This window comes from Cryptomeria japonica, chromosome 3, assembly GCF_030272615.1.
Source record: "Cryptomeria japonica chromosome 3, Sugi_1.0, whole genome shotgun sequence".
Classification (NCBI taxonomy): Eukaryota; Viridiplantae; Streptophyta; class Pinopsida; order Cupressales; family Cupressaceae; genus Cryptomeria; species Cryptomeria japonica.
Genome location: NC_081407.1, coordinates 32,613,999 through 32,639,804, shown reverse-complemented (window position 1 = coordinate 32,639,804; position 25,806 = coordinate 32,613,999). Strand labels below are relative to the sequence as shown.

The following is a 25,806-nucleotide window of genomic DNA, read 5'->3' as shown; positions in this document are numbered from 1 at the left end:
GTATCTTGTTCCATAATATCATTTGGATTAATAATATCCATTGTTAGTTCATACTTTGACCCAGCGGTCCTTGTCTTTGACTGCTACATCAATCGCTAAGACTTTATTGTTGTTTGTAAACAATAATAATAGATTAGTCAACTAATGTGATGTTCTGTAACCATTGATCTGTAAGCTCTTGAAGTCATCGTTTATGCTGAGGTTCTCATCCTTTTGAGTCTTTGTTGTGTCAATATTTAGTCTTAAATTTGGATAGTTAGGTGCTGATGTGTAAGCTGCGTCAGAGTCTCCTAAGTACATGACTAATGGTGAGTCATACACCTATCGGTTTTCAACTCTATAACATGCTAGTCTTTGATAATAAGTTTAAATCTTTAATTTAAACTTTAATCGTTTACAGATTTTCATTGTCACTAGATAGGGAAGGGGGATATTACATGGATACACCAAATCATTTACCGAGCAATAGCGAGAATGACATCACTATGCTTCTTCAATAGGAATGGACTCGCTAGACCTCCATAGTGAGATGCATCCTTGTTATTGTGAAGTTATATTCAATTGCAATAAAAGAACTATTATATATATGTGATAATATTGTCTAATATTTTATTGTTTCGTTTGCAGGCTGAAGGAGAGAGATCATTTATGTTTTCTATGTCTTCTCCAAATGATTCATATCGGGCTTTATATGTTTAGAGGACCGGTCAATGGATGTCTTGACCGGTCATGTCATTTAGACATGACCGATCAAGGCACCCATTGATCGGTACCTCTTCATAGTGCACATCCCGATCTATGTTATGTTTGGTAACTAACATTAATAATTAAACTCTTGTTCGAAGCGGTGTTTAGTTAAGATGCTTTGTTAATGGCCTGAACAGGTTTATGAACTAAACTCGATAACAACAGCATTCTATATGCTATCGGGTTAATACTCCGATAGCATATTAATGCCGATCCATTTATGGATCGACATTAATGTGCTATCGGGTTACTAGCCCAATAGCATTAGATCGACGCTTAACTATGTTAAGCAAGTCGTCGATCTAATCCTTCTTTTATCAATGTCAATATCATAATCATGATCAATGTTGTAATCCGATAAACATGTTCAGTTCGGAAAGCATAAATCACATAGCATAATCAAAACAGAACAAAGGAGATTAATAGGTTAGGAGAGTCTTATCTTGCAAAAGCTACTAATGCATTAACACTCCCTCTTAGCTTTGGAAGATAGATAAAGTAACCTGCATCACATTTCTTTTTCACAATGTCAGTCTCCAAAATATATATCATCAATACACCTGATATGAAGTATCATTAGGACACAAGATACAAATATAAAACATCACTCTAACCATGTGATATAAAAGATTCATTATTTCATTATGACAAGATATCACCTGAACATGTGATATCAGTATTGCCTAAACACGCAATACTAAGGATAAACATATGAGGATGATTAAATTCTCATCTTATCCAGGTTGTGATATGTGCACAAACATTTTATACAAATGTTTTATCACAACACCATCATGGCACATCCATGACATACCAGAGATCCAACATGATAACTGGTTAGAGAATCATAAGATCGTCACCTTATGATTTCTGTATACAAGTGTTCATTATCTGAGAGATCGTCACCTTAGATATGAACACAAGGGGTGAAACCCAGAATGTCTCAACATGACAAAAGAAGTTTACACATTAAACATCTTATTTACAAAGCAGATTACCTTTCTATCATACCTAAACCTTTTCTGAAGTGATCAACCTTCACTCTGGAAAGTGGTTTGGTCAGAATATTTGCAGTTTGATCTCCTGTGCTAACATATTCCAATTTGATCACATTTTTGTCTACCATGTCTCACACATAATAGTATAGAATCTCAATATGCTTGGATCTATCATGAAATACTGGATTTATAGAAAGCTTTATGTAGCTCTGGTTGTCACAATGGATGACAATGGGTTTCATAGGTTCACCAAATAGTCCCACAAGCAACTTCCTAAGCCATACTGCTTCTCGAGCAGCCATGGAAGCTGTAATGTATTCGGCCTCGGTGGAACTCTGAGCTACAAAAGACTGTTTTCTGTTGATCCAAGATATCATGGCTGATCCCAAACTGAAGCAACACCCTGAAGTGCTTTTCCTGTTAGTCACACTCCTAGCCCAATCTGAGTCTGTAAATCCGTGTAGGTCTAGATTGACTTTCTCATATTTGAGACCAAGGTTTAGAGTACCTTGTAAGTATCTCATAATGTGTTTCACTGCAATCAAGTGAATTTCCTTAGGCTCACACATAAACTGACTTAAGGCATTGACAACATAACAGATATCTGGCCTTGTATTCACCAGATACATCAGGGACCCAATCATCTGTCTGTAGAGTGTAGGATCAATGGATTGTGACTCTGCTGCTGCTTCTCTAAGTTTATGTAAATTTGTTTCCATAGGAGAGGTCATAGGTTTGCAGTTATGCATTCCAAATCTCTTCAAGATGTCCAAGGTATACTTTCCTTGATTTAGTATAATATTGTTAGAATTCTGCCATACTTCCAATCCTAGGAAGTATGCTTTGCATCATAAATTTCAAACCCTTCAGGTTGCTCTAGGTAGACTTCTTCTGAGATTTCACCATTTAGAAATGATGTCTTAACATCCATTTGGTGTACCTTCCATCCTTTTGCTGCTACAATGGCTAATACAACTCTTACTGATGTATACCTGGCAACAGGTGCAAAAGTTTCTTCATAGTCTATTCCCTCCCTTTGTGAGAAGCCTCTGGCCACAAATCTGGCCTTGTGTTTCTCAATACTGCCGTCTGCAGCATGTTTGATTTTAAATAACCATTTAGATGAAACCACAGATTTCTTGGTTGGCCTAGGAACAATTTCTCAAACATCATTTTTCATAATGGATTGATACTCTTCAGACATGGCATCCTTCCATACTTGATGTTTAAGTGCATCTGATACATTGTTTGGTTCATTTTTAGAGAGATCATTCATGAGAGCAACATAGCTAGTGAATTTATTAGGTCTTTTGCTTTCCCTGAAGGTTCCTGAAGGAGCAGCAAACTTCTGAGCTTCTGCTACAGTCTTGGTGGCCCATAGAGGTCTTTTTTTGAGGTTTTCTCTAGGTGGGATTGGAATTTCACCTATAGTTTCCTCAAGATTCTCCCTCTGAAGCTCAGGAGTAAGGTCTTCTTCTATGTTAGGAGTGGGGATATAGATTTCAGGCTCTATTGTACTTAAGGCTCTTTTGAAGGCTAAGTCTTCTTCGAAGATTACATCCCTACTAAGTTCAATATTTTTCTGATCATGTATATATATTTTATAGGCCTTGGATGTTTCACTATATCCTACAAGTATTCCCCTTTTTCCAGAAGGTTCTAGTTTTAGTCTTTTCTCTTTAGGTACATGTATATAGACAGGACACCCAAATATCCTAAGGTGGTTGATATCTGGTTTTAGTTTGGTAAATACTTCCTCAAGAGTTTTATCTTCAAGATGAGAGTGAGGACATCTGTTTTGTATATACACAGTAGTGTTAGTTGCTTCTGCCCAAAGATTGATATTTAGATTCTGATCAAGAATCATGGCTTTGGCAGCTTCTACAATTGTCCTATTTTTCCTCTCAGCTACCCCATTTTGTTGAGGATTATAAGGTATTGTTAACTCCCTCTTAATCCCTGAGTTTTTACAAAAATCTCTAAATAATTCTGATGTGTATTCCCCCCCATTATCAGTCCTTAGGGTTTTGATTTTGTTACCTGTGTAGTTCTCTGTGAGTGATTTAAACTCTTTAAACCTACTAAGGATCTCTTCTGATTCTTTACACTTCAGAAAGTAGATCCAAGTTTTCCTAGAGTAGTCATCAACAAAAATTACATAATACAAACATCCTCCTAGAGAGGGAGCAGACATGGGTCCACATACATCAGAATGAACTAACTCTAATACTTTGCTTGTTTTCCTAGTACTATTATGGAAGGCACCCTTGATATTTTTACCTAGGGCACATCCCTTGCATGCCTCTGAATGATATTGCTGCAACTTAGGTAAACCTATGACAAGGTTTCCCATAGATGACAAAGCTCTATAATTCAGGTGGCCTAGTCTTCTATGTCAGACCTCATTTGCATTTGTTGCTTCATGAATTAGGGCTAGGTTGGGCTTTGTGCATAGCTCATACAAATAGCCTTGTCTTTGACCAATGACTTTAGCTTTCTTGATGGAAGAGTTTCTCGGCCAAGCCAACACCTTGTTCTCCATGAAGGTTACTCTGTATCCGTTATCTTCTAGGGCTGATATGGAGACTAGATTTCTCTTGATGCCGAGGACATATAGTACTCCTTCGAGTTGCAATGATATGCCTGTCTTCAGTTTGATGGTGCAGGAACCAATTCCTCTAACTGGATGTGAGGAATCATCTCCGATGGTTTACTTCCTCTTCATTATCCTTTGTCATGGAGTCTAGCACTTCTCTAAACCCTGTAATGTGTCTGGATGAACCACTGTTGATCACCCAGGAGTTCGATTTATTTGATGCATGGCTTGTAAGTGCTGAGTAGAGGACATAGTTCTGGGAGTCGTCTTCTCTTTTAGATTTTCCTGCTCTGGCAAATGTGGCTTGTTTGGCTCTCTCTGGACATTTTGCAACAAAGTGTCCGAACTTATCGCACCTATAGCATTGAATATGTGATAAGCCTTTCTTTGAAGTGTTCTTGCCTTGATGACCTTTCCTCTTCCTAAATTGCTTCTTCTTGGTTGTCTTATTTGTGCTAGTATTTAGGACTTGAAGGTCTTCATCTATGTTCTTTTGTTTTATTCCCATCTTGTTCAATCTTGATTCTTCTTGAAGACAATCGTCCCTTAATCTTTCAAACTTAGGATACTTGGACCTCGCACTGATGCCTTGGACGAATGTACTCCATCCACTAGGCAACCCATCTAGAGCAATGAGTGTTAACTCTTTGCTTTGAATCTCGTAATCCAGAGTTGCTAGGTCATCCCTTAGAATTGACATCCACATAAAGTGGGCGTTGATTGTCTCCCCCTTGTTCATGGTGATATGATTTATTTCTCGTTTTAATGCCAGAGTTCGACTTGCATTTGATATCTCAAATGTGCTTTCAAGTGCTTTGAACATTTTATAGGCTGTCTGATGTTTTCTTATGATGGGCATTATGTTGTTTCTCACCCCATCAACTATTATTTTGATTGCTTTTTCATTTCCTTCAATCCATGCAGTTTTGTCAGGTTCATTTTCAGGTTGATCATTTTTAGTTTGAACAAATGAATCCACTTTGTTCTCCTTTAAGATCATCTGGATTCTGAACTTCCAGGGTGAAAAATCATCGCCACCTCCAAGTCTGTCTTCGAATCTGATTGCGTTGGCCATTGGAGAAATGTGATTTAGTATATAACCTTGTTCTTAAATTATTCACAAAATTGAATAGCCTCAAGTTCGATCAACTTGGCTTTGATACCATGTAAAGTTATATTCAATTGCAATAAAAGAACTATTATATATATGTGATAATATTGTCTAATATTTTATTGTTTCGTTTACAGGCTGAAGGAGAGAGATCATTTACGTTTTCTATGTCTTCTCCAAATGATTCATATCGGGCTTTATATGTTTAGAGGACCAGTCAATGGATGTCTTGACCGGTCATGTCATTTAGACATGACCGATCAAGGCACCCATTGATTGGTGCCTCTTCATAGTGCACATCCCGATCTATGTTATGTTTGGTAACTAACATTAATAATTAAACTCTTGCTTGAAGCGGTGTTTAGTTAAGATGCTTTGTTAATGGCCCGAATAGGTTTATGAAGTAAACTCGATAACAACAACATTCTATATGCTATCGGGTTAATACCCCGATAGCATATTAATGCCGATCCATTTATGGATCGACATTAATGTGCTATCAGGTTACTAGCCCGATAGCATTAGATCGACGCTTAACTATGTTAAGCAAGTCGTCAATCTAATCCTTCTTTTATCAATGTCAATATCATAATCATGATCAATGTTGTAATCCAATAAACATATTCAGTTCGGAAAGCATAAATCAGATAGCATAATCAAAACAAAACAAAGGAGATTAATAGGTTAGGAGAGTCTTATCTTGCAGAAGCTACTAATGCATTAACAGTTATATTGTTCCTTTAGGTGGAATTGGATCTCACCTCAAGTGCTCTTCAATTGGGAGATACTTCATAGAACACTATTAACCTTCATTCTCTTTGGGCCTTACAATGAACTGTTCCTAGGTGGGGCTTTGTTGTGCGTTGCACACGCTCCCTGTCGCCGACAGGGTCCCCTTTCCTGTTTTGAGCTTTCGATCGTTGTCCTGAGGTTCCAAGCAGAGTTTCTCGTGTCTCTTCGAGCGAGTTCGTGACCAATCTGTAAACTGATTGACGTTGAAGTAATGAGCCGATGAGTCCTCTTGACTAGTCTAGCTCTCGGGCATGAACGCCAAGAGCTTTGTTCTAAAATTTTGAAAATCGCCTTGGATAGGCGTAAGATGGTAGGAATTGACGGATCCCGCCAAGCCAGAGCTATGAGGCCAATTGCATGAAGTTTGTCACTCGACCTTTGCAAGGTTTGGGCGAGAGATGATTTTTGCCTGCTGATGAAAGATCGAATTGCCCGGCCGAGTGCCTTAGTATTCTGATGCCTCCCAAATCCAGATTTGTGGACCCTGGCAAAGCTAGTGGGAGGTCCGACATTCCGTGCAAGTTTCCAAAATTGTCTAAGGGGCAGATTTCGAGCCCTGGAGCGAAAATTTCAAAGCAGATGCTCCCTGCTCGGTTCGAAAGCAATACAAAGTTCTTTTAAAATGTTGCGAAGATAGCACTTCAAACCCAGAAAATCACTCAAAAGTCCATTTTCGGACCACTGTTCCGAAATTTGGAAGTGCCTCGATTTCGCTAAAACGTCCAAATGGTCCAAGGTCTTCTTAATATGGCAAAAGTGTTATTTTCAGACCCCTGGGGTAAGAGACGTCAAAAGGAAAACACAGAAGAGAAGAAAAGCATAAAGTTTAAAACAAACGCATGAGGTCCGAAAGTTCGAAAATCACTTAAGTGCGATTTTCGGACCCCAGGTCCGAAGTTTAAATCGTGAAATCTTTTAAAAACGCGCCTAAGGTCCGAAGTTTAAAACGCAAAAAAGAAACAATTTTCGGACCCCCGAAGAAAAGCTTAAATAAAAGGCGAAAAGTTTAAAACGGACGCACTAGGTCCGTGTTGTGACGTTTTCACACATCGCCCCATTGCAAATGGGGACCCATGTTTTCTGCTCGTTTTGCTCGTTTTCGCTTTGCTTTTTCTAGGGTTTTGTTAGTTTGTTAATTGTCTGGATTTAGGGTCAAGCCTTAGGGTTCTAATTACCATCTTTTCGGACCAAAATCCAGTCAGGTTTTGGGAGCTTTTTGAATTTCCTTTTCTAGAATGCAAATTTTGAATGCAATGAATTTGCCAGAATGGTCTAATTTTCAATTGGAATGTTGATGCAAAGCTTAAATTTGTCTAAGTGTTGAAGATGAAATGTGAATTTTTGTCCAATTGAATATTTTTGACCAAATTTTGACATTTTTGATTTTTGATCCTAGGCATCTCAAATGATTTGTTTTCGCCTTGTGAAGTGATAAAATGTGTAAAATCATGATATTTTGGCCTGTAGGAGCAAAATCGCTCCTATCCCTCAGTGAAGGACGGGAGCTCGTTTTCAAATATTTTACTATTCCTGCAGGGTCAAGATGAATTACGAATTGGAAGTGATGGAGAAAGGCGAGATCTTTCCATTGAATATAAATTAAAGATTTTCATGAGCACAGAAATGCCTCCAGGGGAAAAATCGCTCCTGTCCCTCAGTGAAGGACCGGAGCTACAAATCCAATTTTGCTTTGTCCTTGCAAGATTTTAACGTCTTGACGATGTGAAAAGGTCCAAAGAGGTGCATTTTATCAAATGAATATAACTTGAAGCGCTGTCGGGGAGATCACATGGATAAGCAAGTCCGGCTTGAGTGAGGTCCTGATCCTGAAATTTGGCTAAGTCTGGAATGTCCTGACCCTGAAATTTGACTAAGTCTGGAAACTGAAAAAAACCTCCAAAAACTAGATTTTGCAATATAACTCCTGGAGGTCTGAAACCACTCTCAAACATCCTGAAAGTATATATGGAATATAACTTCACTTATACTTAAATGTTATATTCCATTCAAATTGTCCTGATCGAGAGTGCGAAAAGTCAAATTTCGCTCGTGTCCTTCTCCGAGGGTCCAGAGCGAAATGCGCTCCTGTCCCTCTCCAAGGGACCAAGGCGAATCCCTCGTGTCCCTCACCAAGGGTCCAGAGCGAAAATGCTTAGTTGAGCCATTCTTGACCTTGTTTGGACGAATCGAGACATCAAAGGCATGGTGAAGGACGAAATGAGCATGATAGAACATCCAGACTTGATCAAAAACAATGAAATGATGAAGTTTTGCCTAGAGGGTCAAATTCGCTCCTGTCCCTCACTGAAGGACCAGAGCGAAGTTCTTCATAAGGTACGTCCTGAACAAAGACCAAGCAAATTTTATGTTCGAAGGCAAGAAAGGAGGTCAATCGAACCCGTTGAAGACAAATTGAAGATTATCAAACGTCAACAAAGGACCAAAATGCTTAAGTTCGCTCCTGTCCCTCAGGAAGGGACCAGAGCGATTTTTGTTGTAGATGCTTTTCTCGCCAAATTTCAACCGATCTCAAGGCATGAATGAATGAAAGGAGGCATTGCGAATCCGTTGAATATAATTTTCGAAGGTGATGAAGTAAAATGAGGCCCACAAGAGCAAAATCGCTCCTGTCCCTCTCCAAGGGACCAGGGCGATACAATAAGTATGTTGCCTTTTCTTCAAGTTCAAAACCACTCCAAGGCGAAGAACAAGGTGGCAAGGACGTCTCAAGGCATTTCCATCAAGCAACAAGTTACAAAGGTCGTCACATTGAAAGATTTGCACTAAGACTCCCAGTTCGCTCCTGTCCCTCAGGAAGGGACCAGAGCGAAATTTGTATAAAGGCTCTAAATTTTGAAAGTTTATCACGCATCAAGTGATTGAGGAGGATCAAGGGACCACGTTTTACCCAATGAAGACAATGGCAAGTTGAAAAAGGCAAAGACAAGCTCAAAATCTTGAAATTCGCTCCTGTCCCTCAGGAAGGGACCAGAGCGATGTTGAATATATTGGCTAATTCATACAAAAATCACGTTGAGTCAATGTTTTGCAAGGTGATAAAAGGTCTAAGGCGTCCTTCGAAGGTGATATACCAAAGGCTTCAAACGTCAAACGATCACCAATTTGTACCAAGAGGCTATATCGCTCCTGTCCTTTGGACAAGGACCAAGGCGATTTTTACTAAAACACTCATGTTCCGACAAAATCAAGACAATGCAAGGGTGGGCAAGATCGAGGACGTCCTTTGGAAGGCAATGAACGAAGAACGAAGATCAAAAGTTTGCAAATTTGAGCTAGGACACAAGGATCGCTCCTGTCCCTCTCCAAGGGACCAGGGCGATGATCTTCTAATCATCAAAGCGCCTTGTAAAATTCAAGTGAAATGAGAAAGGAATGAAGGAATAACGTTGTTTGTCCCCACAATGAAGATTGAAGTTCAAAGATGCAAGATCAAGGAGAAACAATGGAGATTGCTCCTGTCCCTCTCCAAGGGACCAGGGCGATATCATATCTAAAGGATATTCATTTGCAAGAACAAGTCAATTAAGCTCAAAGGACCTAGCGAAAATGGCAATTCCAACGTGGAAATAAGGACCTTGGACGTAAAAATTGCAAGAATCATGACCAAATTGATGGATCGCTCCTGTCCCTCAGTCAGGGACTAGGGCGATGAGGTACGTATCTTCTCACTTTTTCATTTTGGCGCTTAAAACACATTTTTTTAATTTATTTAAATGCTAACAAAATCGATATTTTATTAAAAATAGCATTTAAATATTGCGCTTAATGTTAATTAATTATTTTGCCTTGTAAAAATCGAATTTGTCAATTTAAATGATAAAGGCATTTAATTAATTATTAATTAATCATTAAAAATCAAAAGGAGCGCTTGGTATTTATTTGTTTTTGAAGGTCGGCCTTTTAAGTTTATTTTAAATTTACCTTATTAATTATCAAGTCGGCCTAAGGTGGTAATTGTGAGATGAGCGCTATAAAGGGAGGTGAGAATCATTATTTTCACATTATCATTTTTCATGCGATCTCAAAGGGAGGAGTGCGAAATTATCTTCAAGGTGCGGGTCTTGTCAAGGAAGGCGCAAACATCATCAGGAGTGCGAGTGTGTTTGAAGGAGCGAATTTCATTTCAAAACAAAAGAAGGCACTAGTTTTATCCAAGGCGAAACATCTATCCAAAGGTGGTGCGAACTTAATCTCACTTGAGCGAACTTGCCAAGGACATATCAAAGGTGGCGAAGTTGTCATTTTGAAGAAGAATCACGTTGATGACCATCTTACGTCAATTTTGCCTAGGCAATTTTATTCATTTTGCATTTTAGAGTTAAGCTCTCAAGTAAGGTATGGCAAGATCTCTTATTTTAATTTCAAATTTTGATTGTCATTGCCTTAATTTTGAATTTTGAAATTTTGTTTTGCCTTAGCTCAATCTTTTTTTAGGAAATGATTAATAAAGGACTTATCATTAAGTTTCCTAAAATTTGCTCTCTAATTTATGTTACTAATTTTGAAATGTTGTGTAGGCATCAAATGGAGGTCTCTTCAAGGAAAATCAAGCCGGATCAAGGACGGTCTTCGCCAGGACGATCAAGCCAGGACATGGACGACCTTCTTTGGACTAACATCATCAAGGGCAATCCAGCGTTCCAAGGCGAGGTACATCATCTTCCTGCACATCAAGGACGCAAGGAGTTAGAACAAGGGCTCGTTGAAGAAGCAAAATAGATCCAGAGGAATTAATTAAAGCAAGTTTCTCAACAATATCAAGATGAATATCTACCAAGTTACAAGTGTTAGATGAGGTGGCGTCCTAGTCATCATTTCTCCAGTCAGTGTGTTCCACCTCAGCATGACCAGATTCAATGTACTTAACTCATGGAAGGTGGCACAAACTCCGATGTACCTACCCTGGCTATCCATTGGTCAATTTTTCTAAAAGGGACATGTGTCCAAGCAATACAATTTTATCATTGGTCAAACATTAAATGTTATGTAATGGTTGTAACAAACCCTAATTAGGGTTTTCATTGCTGAATCTTGGCCATTGATCTTGAATTGATCTAAGCCATCAGATTGTATTGTGGGCACTATATAAGCCCAAACATTTCATTTGTAAAAGAGAATTAGAGTTAGAGAGATTAGAGGATTAGAGATAGTATAGAAATAGTTGAAAGTAGTTAGAGAGTAGAATAGGAGGACAAGGCAAGAAATTGTTGCCATTGATTGTAAACAAACTCCATTTTCATTGAAGTAATGGTGAAATATGTCGTTTTCTTGCAATTTGCATGGTTTCTTGTTGAAGTCTTCAATCTTAGATGGTAGATGATTAGATGAATGGAGGAAATGTGATTAATTGATGATGGAATTCGTATATCCATACTACTAGCAGTTTGTTGATTGCAGACTTGCCTTGTGTAGTCAACTGGAATCGTTCAGCTCAAGCTCAATTTCAATTTGTCGCTTCTTCATTGATATGCATCAACTTGGATGGTATCTATGCCTGCGGTGATGATTTGAACATCATAAAGCTTCCTTAGAAGATCGCACTAGCCTTGTGTAGATGTTCCATTGATGTCAAAACAAGACCTAGTTAGAGTTTCATCAAAAATCAAATCATTGCTCCTACATTCTTAGTATTAGGATTAGATCCTCTCTTCGCCCTTATCCTTTTTCCATTTTTTTAATCTAAGTTAGTAAGAGCCTGTGTCCAACAAAGCAGATCGGAAGTTCAATGTAAGTCCCCTTGTGATTCCAGCAAATCACATCATACCACTGGAGCTTGTCCACACGTGGAGACCCCACTAAAAGAACCTTGGAGTCTACCTAACTGATCCTTTACGCGAATCTTCAGCAGTTAGAGACTATTTTCTCAAGAGAGGATAAGATGCCTTTAGGTATTTTATTCTGTGTATGATTGTGTACAAAATACACGTCAACAGTCCGAAAGTCCGAAAAGGCACTTAGTTCCCGATTTTCGGACCCCTGGGGATAAGGTTTAAAGTGCGAAATCTTTCGAAAGCGCCTCCAACCCCCGAAATCACTTAAATCCTTCTTTTCGGACCCCTGAGGATAAAACGAAGCAAAGTGTTATTTTCGGACCCCAGGTCCGAGGTTTTGATAAAGTGTGAAATCTTTTAAAAACGCGTTGCGGTCCGAAAGCCCGATAACACTTAAGTCCGAATTTCGGACCCTTGAGAAGAAGAAAAGTAAAACGCAAAGCTTATTTTCGGACCTCAGGTCCAAAGTTTAAATCGCGAAATGCTATTTTTGGACCCTAGGTCCGAAATTGCGAAATTGAAGTGCGAGATGTTTTAAAAACTCTCCGAGGTTTCGAAAGCACCCAATGTAGGCGGCGAGTCCTCCGAAGTTTTTCCCAGATCGCCGAAGTTTGAACGGGCGCTGTGACTCCAGGGTTTGCCGAAGTTTGTAATCCGCCTCCAGCTCCGAAGTTCCAAAGTTGCGGGAGCATGCGAAAAGGGCACTCAGGTCCGAGGTTTTTGAAGAGCTCCAAAAAATGTCTCTAGCTCCGAAAACGTCTCCAGCTCGCCTAAAACCCCAGGGACTTCCGAAATTCGCCAATGGGTTGAGAATCTCCAAGTTTGCAAATAAAGTTCAAGCTCCGAATTTCGTGCACGCTAGGTGAAGCCAAGTTAAATTCCGAAACCTCCAAATTCGTCAAAAATCTAAAGTTGGAGAGAAAATGCAATTCAAAATTTGAAAGAACTCTCCAAGGTCCGAAAATAGGAAGGTAAGACGCTGCATCAACCCCCCCTCGACCATTTAAATTCAGATTGCCAAGGGTAAAACCATTTAAAATTGATAAATTCTCTTTCATCCGCCAAACCGCGAAAATTTAAATCAAAGGGATAACCACTGGGATTCAAACTTTGCAGGATCGTCCGTTCACTTCACGCGACAAGGTCGGGTAATCTCTCGCCATCCACTCCCATCAGGAAGTACGCTTTATCGCATATGATCATTTGAAAATGCTTAAATCAAGTAGACAAATGCGTGAAATTTGATCACAATGCTTGAATTCTTGAAGTCTGCATCTCTTTTTCATAAAGCGTTGTTCAATGCATTCGAAATTTAGAATTCACTCCCAAGGTTTAGCCAGAAATTGCATCTCTTTTCAAACTCAAGAAAATTTCCATGTTTTGCCTCTGTTAAAAATTAATCCAAAATCCGAAAGTGATAAGTATAGATGCGTAGTCACAAATCTTCAAGAATATGCTGCGGTTAAAGATAATCAAGTTGTTAGCTAAAATGATATTGCTCCATGCCCGGACTAAACTCTAAATTAATCCCGGCCTGCTGGAGCACTTCTTTTGTTATCTAACCCGCATTACCGTTCTTGTATCACCTTGTAATCCGTGTCCGGCTGTGCAGGATAGATGCCTAAATCGGCGGTGGAATCATCAAAAACACCCGTTGCAGCCGAAACCTCATGAGCATCCAAATCAGACATCCCGCGTAAGGTTGAAAGGATGAAGTATCAATATCAAAGGGGAGGATTAAGGGAGTCGAAGGTTCAGAGCGTCTGGGACAACATTGGTGACACCGACCTTAGCCATATTGATATTCAGGACTTCAGGAATCGGGTCTTCTCACCCAACGCATATGGCAGGCCTAGGCAGATGGTGGAAAGTGCCATCGCCCAAGCGGCAGGTTTTCCTCCAGCAATCCAGAACTATGAATTAGTAGTAGAGGCTGCTCGGCATTACGAACCAAAGTCCAGATTAGTGCTTCTGGAAAATATGACTATCGCCGACTTCTCCCCTGAGGCTATCGGTGATGCATTTGATATCCCCTTTCCAAAAAATCCCACAGCTACAACCATAGACGAAGCACAAGGGGCATATGATATGAATCCGGCCCGATGCAGGGCACTGATTAACGAAGAATGGTTCAAGGAGAAAAGGCCTCCGAACACCAGGATTGTGAAAAAGACCCCCATAAGTGATTTTCATAATGAACATGGGGATATGGTCACCTTACTCAGCCGAGTCATGGGACTTCCTAAGTCCAGCTACTTTGAAGAGTGGATGTTCTATTTTACAGAGTAGGTCTTCGTCGGAAAGTCTAAGTTTGACTGGGCCCAGATCATAAGCGATAACATCCACGCTCAACTGATTGAGCTCGAAACAAAGAAGTACTTCACCATGACCTCCTATTTGGTCTATATATTCGCAAAGAACCAACCACTGCCAGGATTGATAATGAAAGGTGAGATCGGGAATGGGCCCGGTCAGGTGAAAGTCTATGATTGCTACCCGCAGCTGCACTACCAGGATATAGCTCAAAGGGAAAAGAACAGCCCGGCTTACGTGGTTGGTCAGTATGAACGCGTCAATGACGCCTTCACAATGCACCTGGTCAGGCTAATGCAGGGAGGGTTACACATAAGGCTCTCGGAACAAACTACCACTTTAGTGCAGAGGTATGGAGCCTGGTTCATTCAGTTCCCAAGGTTTTCCTACATCCGAATAGCTGGCTTCGATGGTGCCCCCCTTCGACTTCCACGGTACCCAACCGATAAAGTAATCCTTATGGAGGTGGCAAGACAATCACGCCCTGCTGGCATCTTACTTTGAGAGAGCAAGCAGGCTGGATTCACATTTCCTATGATCATAGGCAACCATGATGTCCAATTGAGAACCCCCACCCTCGCAGAGGAGTCCCTTGCAGAGCTGGCCTCTTATGGCCTCCAAGACCATTTCCCAAGAAAATACTTCGATCATGATAATTTGGCAAAAAGGGCCTATGGTCGAAGATACAGAGCAAAGGAGTCAGTTGAAGACTATTGGAAAAATTGCTCCGATGACTACGAAGTTAGGCGACGGGAATATTCTAGGTTGAGTGTGCAGCAGATGCGACTCTTTGAATACTGTCAGGTCCCAAATTAGCTCACGGACTCAGGAAATTGCCTCCAAGTCCGAGAATTCGAAGCAGTAAGACACCTCTTGCCAGGCATTGATTGGTCTCAGGATGCAATCACGGATTTCGAAGCAGTTATGGTAGCCCCAACAAGATACACAGATCAGTGGTTACATCATCAGATCGAGAGGCTAGTCCATGAAGGGGTCCAGTTCACTTACCATTTGATGGGCAGTCTTGACTCTCAGTCTTCCGAAGAGGAAGGGACATCAACTGAGAAACCAGAGAAAAGAAAGAAAGCTAAGGCTTGCAGAGGAACTCGGACATCCAAAAGAACAAGAAGGGAGAAGATTCCCATAAAGAGGCTAGAGGCCACTTCATCTTCAAAAGACCCCAGTTCGTCCGACGATGCCATAGAGTTGGATTGCGTACCTACTCCGCCTTCCCAGAGCGACATCGATGCATTCGAGGCCAATGATCCTCCTGCACCTGATGTACTAGACACCGAGCCAAAAGGCCCCGAGTTGACCAAACTGGGTGACCAAATAAAAGAAGGAGAAATCCCATCCACCCAGGGGGTCGAAGTGCATGAACCTACCCAACAGAGCCGTCACGAATTGCTACTCCTTAATACAGCCAAGGACGACTCGACCGTCGAAGGAGAACAAAGGATAGACGAAATTCATGAGCCCGAGAGAACCGAGGAGCAACCTTCACAGGAGGATGTTAGACAATTGTTCAGCGAAATAGGGGAGAACTCAGCTGCAAGCAGGGAGCTTCCTCCCTCTTTCACTCCTCCGATGGCAGGGCAGCTGCGAATTTGTGGTCAGCCGGTTGAGAGCGTAGGAGAACAGGGTGCTAACTTGACCCTATCATCGACCCAGACAGTGCCTCAAGAGTGGCTGATCGCCAGAGCTCAGCGTAGGGCCGTCACCAAAGCACCCATCGATCTAGTGGATATCTTCTCACGAATGGATCAAGCAAAAGCTAAAGGGAAGAAGAAACCAAGGGCATATTCTAAAGTAACCAGGGACGAACAAAGGAACCGTACTCTTCATATTGCCACCCCGCCCGTAGACAAGCCAGCAGATCAGATAACACTGGCAGATTATAGCATTACGACTGTCCCCATCGGACGAGCTACAAAAGAGCAGGAAAAGGAAGAAGTTAAGGATTCAGTGCAGAACATACTCAGACAACTCGAGGAGATCACAGCAGAAAAGGATATGTATCGAGCCCGTGCTGAACAGGCCGAGGGATACATCGATAAGCTCCTACGGCCATTGCACAACCCCTCCGAATCCCACATTCCCCCAATGGCATTGGCACAAAGGACCACGACTGAATTTGAAGGAATTCGGGATACCACAAAGGCCGTCAAGGAATGGATATAGGACATCAAAAAAAAGGGAGAACAGATCCTTAGGGAGGTGAAAGAAATGGCTCTCCATCGAGAGCTCACTCTAGTCAGGCTGTTGGAGGTAAAGAGGGAATCCCTTCACATGCACGAAGTGGCGGCCTCTACCCTTCCCCTCATGAGAGCTCTTTTCTGGACACATGCGCAAATTCCCACACTGTCTGACATCCTAGATCCCCATGGCATCAATGTTCTCAAGGAATGGTACTCGACTGTCACCATGAAGAACGACACCCAGGAAATTATTGACAAAGAAAATGACGCATGTGAGGTAATTCTCGGGAACATGCAAGAACTAGGTAAGACCATCCTCCGATCAATGGTTTTAGGATGGATAAATAACCTATCCGACAGTGTAATCCGGCCAGACTGGGAAGAAAGGTTGGGAGTAGATAAGGTTTCTTATTCCGTTGGAGACTTGAGTTTTGCTGGTCAGTTCCATTCAAACATATTGTGCTTCGAGTGTAATTGCTCCCGCTAGAAGGACGGTTTAAAGCACGTAGACCAGTATCTCGAGGGCATGCAGTACAAAATTCGCCACCCTCCCATGCCACCTTTCAGTCTCCTCTTCCAGTTATGTATCAAATTTCAAGAATACGTTCGCAAGGAATGAGCAGCAGGTCGTGATTTATGGCGGGAATACCTGCATGGTGAGGACCAGTTTCTAAAGGAGGAGTGTGAAACCAAAATAGAGAAAGTAGTTTTTCAAAAGTGCTTTTTTCCCTCCAAATCTTAAAGTGCACTTTTGTCCCAAAAGGGTGACAGTTGACTTTTGGTCAACAAATTGTAAAACTTTTTTATACACCTTTTTGGATTATTCCAAATTGTTGTAATTATCCCTTTTTGGGTAGTTATTACCCATTTTGGGGTAGTTGATATTTGCCTCCCATTTATGGGTATGGGCAGCACTGCTTTATGGATGAATCTGGGCCACTTATTTAGATTTAATCTAGGCCATTCATCTTTTTTTTGAGGCCTATTTAAGGGACTGGTTTTCCCTCATTTTGTAAGAAGTTCTTGGATTGTTGCGAAAGCTCTGAAGGAATTTGCAGGAATTAATACAATGGATTAAGACTATTTTCAAGTTTCCTTGTGAGTGCATGGTCTCCTTCTTCACTTAATTTTGAAAGCTTTTAATTATGTCTATTCATTTTACATAGCAGTTTTTTAATCAAGCATCTGATAGAGTCTTCATAGTCCATACCATTAGAGAATAGCTGATTGCTTTTCTTTCCGCATGGTTAATCTGGACCATTTCATGCTCAGTTCGATTATCAAATATATATCATGAATGTAGAAATTCTAATATTGTATTTGGTAATATGAAAATCTGGTTTCTCCTTTGAAGATTGCACTAAGTTTATGCAAGCATTGTGTCTAAATGGCTGATGATGCCTAATCTAGCTTCCTGGAGGTGTCTGTCTGCTTGATTGAATCTGCTGTCTTAGTTAGAATTTACAGTTCATGTCTCTCTCTCTCCCTATCCTTCCTTTCGTTTCTCCCCTTTTTATCTATTCGGAAAATCTGCAGTCCTGCTAAAACAGCTTCAAATTAACCAATATCATTTGATGGAGAGATCGTAAAAGGTTCCAGGGAACTTATCCATAGAATCGTCAGTCAATCGTAAGTCCCCTTGTGTTTCCAGCAAAAACACATCAAGCCACTAAGAGATCCCGCAGTCAAGACCTGACAAAAGAAACTTTGAGGTTGTCTCCTTTGATCAAACTTAGAAAACAACATTAGAGACTTCCTTATCTCAAGAGAGAGTAGGATAATCAGTTGGCTATTCTATTCTGCGTTGGCCGTATGGAGTTTGCAGCAATGCGATTTCAGACACGTCAACAGGCTTTACCTCACCAAACCACTTAGATGGGACTTTTACCTCAATGATAAAAAATGTTGCTTTTGAGTTTATATGGGCCTAGTGAAAACCTCCTACAAAACAAAATTACTACTAAATCATTGATCCAGTCTTAGATCTTGCAATGAACTCAAGATTGGAAGTTGTCCTCCAACCTCCTCTAGAATTAGCTCACCTAGATAGATTATATTGATGGTCTTGCTAACCATAGATCATTTCATGAAGCTCATTTCAGTACTTTGGTATCTTTATTTTCTAGTATTGATCTCATTCATTAGAATGGGATCCCTCCTCCCCCTCATTCAAACAAACTTTTTATGGGCATTTGCTACTACCAACAATGCACCCATGTACAAAGATAGTGTTTTAGGTTCAAAAAGACATGAAATGATGTACCTTTTAATTAATAAACTATTTTATCTTACAAATCATAGACTATAAGATGAAACATTGAAATCCTTTTGGCAAAATTTTTACAAATATTTTTAATTTTTTACACATCTTGAGAAGTTTTTAATAGAAACCACTTCTTGGATCACTAGTTACAGAATTTATTTCCTTTCTAGGAAAAAATTGGCTATAATATTTCTATTGCATGGAAATGGAATAACTGAAATAGCATCAATTCAAGAGTAATTCAAACCAAGCACATGCGAACTTCAAAATGATGGTATGGTTGATAGATGGAATGTGGTTGCTTGTTAAACTACCAAGATCATAGTATGATTAAAATTGGTGTTGAAAAAAGTAGCGATTACTGGCAGGACACACGAGTACTTGCAAGCCATAATGCAGCGAGTCACTCAATAACTTGCTGCCACTTTTTCTGCAAAACTCACTGCATTTTTTCAAAAAAAAAAGTCCTTAAAAAAACCATCGAAAAGCTCGTTGAAAGTGGTATAAAAAGTTTAATCCATCAAACATAATTTTTTTTCAAGATTTTTGATGCATTTTTAGGATGAGATAAAGGAGTTAATTGCAGAGATGCCCAACCACAGCAGCATGACTGGAAGTTTCTCTAAAACATAGTAAGAACGATGGAGGATGAAAAATGGGCGATCTCTAGAGTAAATTGGCATGTCCTTCCAAAGTCCAAGAATGAGGCGATCACTGCCATAGCTACACTGAGCAAAATCCATTAACCAATCTTGTTGGTGACATGATATTCATTGCCACAACAAGGAAAAGGGAGGATATAAAACAGGCTGTAACATTTGTGACAGACAGCCTAGCCAGGAATAACACAAAGACATTTACCTCCTTTATGGCTCACCAAGATAACCTTATTACCCTTGGACAGATTGAGCGGCTACAAGAAATGATCATAAGACTTTACTTCTGCTGCACCACTAAGTCTTTGAAGAGAAGCATCTGTTTATGGGGAGCTATTCATTGCCTTATTTAGTTAGCCATGGACCCTTTGACATCATGACAAATACCCTTTTCCATTGATGTCAAAGGGGGAGAAGTTGAGTAAAGGGGAGCATGTCAGTTAGAATGTTGCATTTAGAAGATCATTTTTATAGGGTTGCCATCAATGACAAAGGGAGAGATTGTTGAATTAAGTGTCATTGATATCAAGGGCCTTTCAGTGGCATTTTGGAGAAGAGTTAGGAAATTTATTTGAACAGATCTATTGAGTTTAATAAGCAGACTTAGAAGAGAAAAGATGCTATGAATAGATAAGGAGCAGACATACATAAGCAGATATAAATAAGGAGTCAAGATGTTGTGGAGGTCGACTTAAATAAGTTTTATAAGCAATTCAAATCAATAATTTTTTGAGGCTGACCCCTTGTTAAGGTGCAACTTAAATTAAATAAAAATCTATGCCCTGGCTGACTCCTTGATATTAAAATAATATTATATTCATTTCTATAATGGTCATCTTAGTTGTCATCCTAAGTTCTTTTTATTTAGAGTCTTAGAGTTAGTCAAGTAGTCTCTATTTTTAGTGTTACTTGTAACTACAGTTAACGATTGTTTCTTTTTAGAAATGTCGTCTTTTAAGCTCTATTTAAGGAGCCATAGTCTCTTTTGTTAATACATTGAATACATCGATTATTTGAGCAATTAATTTTTCATGGTATCAGGGCGGGTCAATGGGATTTTTTAAGATTTGGTGAATTTTTTAATAAAAATTCATGAAGGCATTACCTGAAATTTTATTTCCAAAAATATTTTTTAAGTGATTTTTTTATGAAAAAAATTATTAGTGTTTTTTTGAAGGTTTGTGGGTGTTTAAAAAAATTCGAGGGTTTTTTAACCCATTTTTATCTAAGATCGCAGGTTTGAAGGTGGATTTCGTTTGAGCGCAAGGGTTTTCCGTTTTTCATGGGTTTGCAATATTTGAGACTGTTTTCTTTTTCTGTGAGAGGGTTTTGACGTAAATCGCGTGTCTGTTCTTGAGGGTCTGCAACAAGAATTTTCGTGATTTTTGCGCAACTGTTTCCTAGGTTTATTTAGCCGTTTTGAAAAATCGTGGGTCTATGGCCGTGGTTTTTCCTCTTCCTGTGATTTTCGACCTGTTTTTTCGTGATGGATTTAGCGTTTTGGAAGCCGCGTTGGGACTATGTTTTCAGCCCTCATCCACACTTCTTCCTGCCGTGTCTTCGTGTCTGTGTTCTAGGCGAAAAAGAGGTGAAAGTCATGGGTGTTGTGTTTGTTTCCTGCACCTGTATATTTTATTATTATGATTTAATTTTATAGAGCCGACCTATTTTGTTTTATGCAATTAATTTCATGTAATGTCCCCTACTAGGACTTAACCTAATGTGCCTCAAATATCTTCAATTAGGGTTTGGGTAGTGCTTGGAAATGGAAATTGTTATCTCAATATCCTGATGTAGGGCTGCAACCAGGTTAGTATCACAAGATAAATAAACATAAACCAATATTGAACAAATATAATTCAGATTTACTATTGGAACATACAAGATGTACATATGGAATTCCCTTTGAAGTTCTATCCAACCAACTCATCATCATTAGGGAGCACCAGTTGGGAGACCATACAAGGTGCCTCGAGCCATTCCACCTAGCCCAGGAGGAAGGAATGACAATCTCCATTATTGCCTCCCTGCCCTACTTGAGGTGTTTGTATTGGCATGGCTTCCTATCTGCTTGCAATCCTTCGTATGTAGCATGTCTCCCCTCCAAAATGACATAGCCCAATGGATAGGAATTCCTTAAGGAAAGTCATATGTAATACATATATACAGGCAGAGATATGGCAAAGATATCGATATCCCACACGTGGGATGCTGACTTAATATATTGCAGTCTGAAATGGTAATCTTAATCTGGTTGAGTGCTAAGTACTTTCCAATCTCTTTCTGATCGATGCTCAGTACTCTGAAATTATCTTGTTCTTCCATGATTTTCCTTGATTCATATCGTATGTAAACTTACTAGTTTGAGGTTGCCAGCCATGAATCAGATTTCTGTTTATATGTATTCTATTACCAAAGTCTAATTCAAATGTGTCCGATTATTTATTGATCCTTTTTGGGATGCCTTTCAATGCTTATATAAATCTGATCTACTGATTCTATTCAGATATATTTATTAGTATATGTCATATATACTTCCATATATCTCTCCCCACCATTCTTATTTTATTCTCCTTCCTTTTATATCCTCCACTATGAGGGAGAAGTCACGACTCTTCAATAATTTACCCCTTAGAAGGAGTCACAACCCTGCCTAATGACTGGCTTAAACTTAATTATATTTTTATTATTTTCTTCTAGAAAATCGCTGCTTTATTAGTTACTCTCTTTTGACTCTTGCCTTAAATAATATACTTACTGCCTTTTCATTGTTGACTTTTAATAATATTGATCGCAGCACCTATTAACATCATTGCTGCCTATTGATAATTACTTACGGTTGGGCATGATACATTTCCTTATCTTTTTATCTTTAAGTTACTTTTGTCTGCAAGTGACCTTTGTCTTCTAGTGTGGCTGAGCAAAATTATTTAATCTTTTTGTTTCCTTGGAATTTTACGGGAGGTGTTGGCCAAGGGATGCTGATAATTTTGTCAGATTCCAGGGACATTACATTTGAGCGCCCAAAAGGCTATACAAAGGAGAAGCCTGTTTGTAGGTATGATGTGGGAAAAAATGGTTTATCATTTGAACACAAAACATAGCAGATTAACACAGACCAGATTTAATACAGAGTAGATTTTGTGAAATGTGAAGTGCAGAAAAATGTTCATCATCCATTGAAGAAGCAACATCTGGAAGGTGAAATTTTGCAGAAGATGTTGGTGCCTCCTAAGAGAAGAGATTGTTTACCACTGTTTACCATTGCTTCTCCTATTCTTGACAGTCAGTGCTTCTGACAGTAACAGTTTATTCATTGTTTTATACTCTGGATCTGGAAAGTGATCTTCTATTGTGCTTTACTATCTTTCCATTTCTTTTCACAATGGTTACCTCTCTTGCTTGGAATTAAGCAGTTTTGTGCTAACAGTTTAAGTGGATGTTTATGTTACCAGTTATCAGTGGATCTGTGTGATGCCAGTTTCAGTGCATATTTCTCAAATGGTTCTCATTTACTCCAATTGGTTGTGTTCTTGGTTTTTTTTTTGTTTCAGTGGCATTAATCAATCTGTTCTGCTCCTTTGTCTTTGCTGCCAAAAAGGGGGAGAGGTTTGTGTTTGTGTTTTTGCCACCAAGGACAAAGGAGGAGTTTGTTACCTTTAGTTGTTGTCCTTGATGACAAAAGACACACATTGGCACTAGTCATTCACATTATTCATTTCCGTGGACAGATTTACCCCTTTGGACAGTGGTTGGCACTAGTCACTTCATTTGGGAGTAGTGCTCTTGGTGATGTTGATACAGGTATAAAGGATGGTATGCTTCATTTACAGGATGGTCTGATTTAAATATGCTTGGCAGTAGTTTTGGCATTACATAGTTGACATTCATCATATTTCATCTGTCATGGTCTTGGTATCATTCAATGGACAATGATTATTCTTTTTGATAAGTCTTGGCATCCTTGTCATTAATAAGGCATTGATATATTATCAATGTCTTTGATAAGTTATTAATATATTATCAATGACTTATGCATAACTTTTGATTTGATGCAAGGTAGTGTTTTGATCTTGGCAATAATTAGTGGCTTGTGGTCATAATAAGGTGATGATTTTGTGTTTTTGACCTTGGGAGTAATAAGTGGTTGGCATTATACCCATTATGAGTATCGAAGGAGACATTATTTCTTTTTTTGTTGTCGGCTGCAAACCCTAGCCGTGGCATTTTGAATGGAGGTATATTGCTTAACTACGATTAGGGCACAAAAGTTTTTGTGAAAGCTGTGGCCGCATTAGAGTATGAAGTAGAGAAACGGGAAATGCCCAAAATCGCCGAGTTTGGGCGATTTTCGAGTCAAGTCATGCTGGGCGAGTCCAGTGGGCTCAGACTCAGACTCGGCCGAGTTTGGGGTCCAAACTCGCCTAGACTCGGCCAGACTCAACAGACTCGGCTAGACTCAACCAGGTATAGACTGGGGTCCAAAATCTTTAAAAATCTCTAAATTTCTTGAGTTTTTCACTTTGCCGAGTCTAGCCGAGTCTGCGCCGAGTTTCGACTCCGAGTCCCGAGTCTCAAGACGAGCAGGCCTCGCCGAGTCGGGTCCGAGTCCCGAGTCCCATTTCTTTTGTATGAAGCTACTCATGGTAACTGTGGAATGGTGGTTGCAAGGCATGGTATTCAGGCATTGGTTGTTCAGTTTTGATTACTCCAGGTGATATCAATTGTTTCTATAGCAAATGATATATTTTGGCAACATTTTTCTTAACCCTAGTTTTGTTGCTCCTCATGTCGGGTTTCTAAAGTATAAGGAAAAACAGCATATAGTTTTTGCAGATTTTGAAGCTGATAGTGTTTCACCTAGCTTAATGGTTTTTATGCAGATTAATTGTTGGAAACTCTGCTTAAACTAAAGTTTGAATATATTACTTCAAAGCTATCTCCAATGGTTTATCTTGACAGTTTTGAAACCATATTTTTGAACGAGTGATTTTCCAGTTATGATGACAGTTGGCAAACAGTTTTTTGATGAAAGTTATTCAAGGTTTTTATTACTATATAGAAGTGACATAGTCACTATGAAAAGGGTTCGATTGAGATGAGATTTACACTCTGCAAAGAGTTATTATTGTGTTTCTGTTGAAAGCTTTGATGAGCAATCTGTTTTGAAATTGTGAAGCACTTCATAGTGCTGGTTATATTTGCATACACAGATATATATAAATTCTTGAGTGTCAAATAAAAATGAGATAATCAAGAAATGCTTTGTAATGAAACAGAGATTATACTGTGTCCTTTTATTTACAGAATTATAATGATGTGAAGGTTGTAGCCAGTAAGGCTTTGCAGCGAGGCACATTCTTATAGCCAGCGAGGCTCAGTCAATGAGACATAAAAGTAGCCAGCGAGGCTCTGTAAACAGTGGTTTTTTTAATTAAGCCAGTGAGGCAATTTTACCAAGTGGTTTTTTATCCCTATGAAGGTTTTCCACTCATGAAAAATACCGTGTTATGATTCTCTTGTGGTTTATGTGATTATCATGTTTCATGCAATTTGGTCCTGTTACTTCATTTATCTACTTCACAACATTTGAGTTTTTATGTTGTTTGAGGATCTGCTTTTGGCTATCACATTTGAATATATTCTAGTAACTGAACATCTAATTATAACAAAGAAGTTATATGTTAAGAAAAACAATTGATTTGAAGTTGATTATTAAAACACTGATTCACCCCCCCCTCTCAATGTTTTCCGCACTCCAACAATTGGTCCTTGCAAATATTGTAAGATCATTTTATTTTTGTTGTGACTGGATTTGGATAGTAGATCAAAGCAGTCCTTCACTGTGGTTTTTCTCCAAAAGGGTTTCTACGCAAATCTTGCATTAATTGTGTGGATCTCGAATGTTTGCTATTATTGTGGTTGTTAAACTTTAAATAAGTAAAAGTTTCTCTTATATTTCTATTATTTGCATAAATGATGGGGCTTTTCTAGGATGGAATATGTAAATATGGAAAGATCAAATAGTATGATGTTTATAGTTGATACGCAACATACATGCAGTTACTTTATATTCTATGGCTATCTTTTGCGACCCCTTATACAATGTCTGAGTGGTTATCTCCAACCAACACTTTCCAAGCCTATCCTATATGGTCATATTTTAGCATCTTCTGAGTATACATGTATCATATAGCCCATGTATCCTAAAAATATATTACATTATAGGTGCTTATAATAAGAATAAATTCTATTTCCAGATATCATGTCTTATCTATGACCTTTTTTGGTTGATCCAAATGATGTTGAGAATAAAAGAAAATTTCCAAATTTCAAGTAT

The 25,806-nt window shown here is 39.3% G+C and overlaps 1 protein-coding gene across 2 annotated transcripts in view; it reads right to left on the bottom strand.

Moving 5' to 3' along the window:
- The window catches only part of LOC131065989 (gamma aminobutyrate transaminase 1, mitochondrial), a 210,430-nt gene that overhangs the window by 36,677 nt on the left and 147,947 nt on the right, over positions 1–25,806 (bottom strand). The gene's annotated exons all lie outside the window — the stretch shown is intronic.